Source organism: Octopus bimaculoides, chromosome 7 (assembly GCF_001194135.2).
Source record: "Octopus bimaculoides isolate UCB-OBI-ISO-001 chromosome 7, ASM119413v2, whole genome shotgun sequence".
In the NCBI taxonomy this organism is placed as follows: domain Eukaryota; kingdom Metazoa; phylum Mollusca; class Cephalopoda; order Octopoda; family Octopodidae; genus Octopus; species Octopus bimaculoides.
In genome coordinates, this window is record NC_068987.1 from 83,236,869 (window position 1) to 83,238,575 (window position 1,707).

The window sequence follows — 1,707 nt, forward strand, 5'->3', positions numbered from 1 at the left end:
AACTGTATTCAGAAATGCCTCAACAAACTGTGACAATAAACTAAAATACTATTATTTTAATAGTATTAACGTAACAGTCGATAAGTCATGGAGAAGAGACGCAAAGCTGCAGAAATGTGGTTTTATAGAAAAATGCTTAGAATCTCGTGGGTACAGAGGGTGACGAATGTGGAAGTGTTGAAGAAGATGAAAGTGAAGAGACAGTCGATGGATACTATCAGAGAGAGAGAGAGAGAGAGAGAGAGAGAGAGAGACAGTGGAGATTTGTTGGTCATTTTCTCAGAGGGGATGACGGAATGAAGTGATATATGGTGGAGACTGAGCTGGTGGGAAGGAGAGCGAGAGGGAGGCAGGGAATGAAGATGTTCGATTGGAGGAAGAGAATGAGCGTGCAGAGCGAGAAAGACCTGGGTGATGTTGCGAGAGACAGAAATAAATGGAGGAGGAACAAGCCATGATTCGTCAACGGTATGAATATGCAATGGCACAAGAGAGAGAGAACGTCACAATAAATTGTATTAAAGTAATAGTATTAATAATAGTTCTAATTGGTATTAATAATGGTTCTAATTGGTATTAATAATGGTTCTAATTGGTATTAATAATGGTTCTAATTGGTATTAATAATGGTTCTAATGGTAGTAATTTTACCTCGTTCTTATTCTTAGTGCAAGTTTTTGAAAAGTGCAGTTCGATCTTAACAGTTATTTTTTCAAAGCTATAATGAAGTGACAAAGGAGCATATTCGGCATGTTTTGCCGAATTGAATTCTGTAGACGAGGTCAGAACAGTTTGGAGGAGTATTTTCCGTCACGGACAAGTGAATTTTGGAAGAGGAGGCCTTGCAAGTCTACCAGATAGATGGAAGAGCAGTGTAGAAAATGAAAGAGAGTATATTTTAGATTAAAAAAAGGACTTTGTTTATCTTAATTTTGAAAAATAAAAGAAGTATAAAAAACTGCATAAGCATTTAAGGACACAAATATAGTTTAAGGCTATCACACACTGGCTGTCCGTCGATTACGGCGACAATGGTTCAAGTTGACCCGATCAACGGAAAAGCCAGCTCGTGAAATTAACGTGCAAAGTGACTGAGTACTCCACATACATGCGTACCCTTAACGTAGTTCTCAGAGAGATTTAGCGTGACATAGAAGGTGACAAGGCTGGTCCTTTGATATACAGGTTCTGTTCATTTTTGCCAGCTGAGTGGACTGAGGCAACGTGAAATAGTGTCTTGCTCAAGGACACAACGTGCCGCCGGGAATCGAACTCATGACTTTATGATCGGGAGCCGCATACATTTAACCACTAAGCCACGCGCCTTCGCATTATCTTTAAACTCGTTAGAATCTTCAGTTCTATTTGTATATTACTATTTAAGTCAACAAAGGCGGCGAGCTGGCAGAAACGTTAGCACGCCGGGCGAAATGCTTAGCGGTATTTCGTCTGCCGCTATGTTCTGAGTTCAAATTCCGCCGAGGTCGACTTTGCCTTTCATCCTTTCGGGGTCGATTAAATAAGTACCAGTTTCGCACTGGAGTCGATGTAATCGACTTAATCCGTTTGTCTGTCCTTGTTTGTCCCTTCTGTGTGTAGCCCCTTGTGGGTAGTAAAGAAATAACTATTTAAGTCAACCAACAATAGGATGACAATGCGATGACGATTATATGGTTCCAGGTTCAGTTCTCCTGCTTGGTGCCGTGG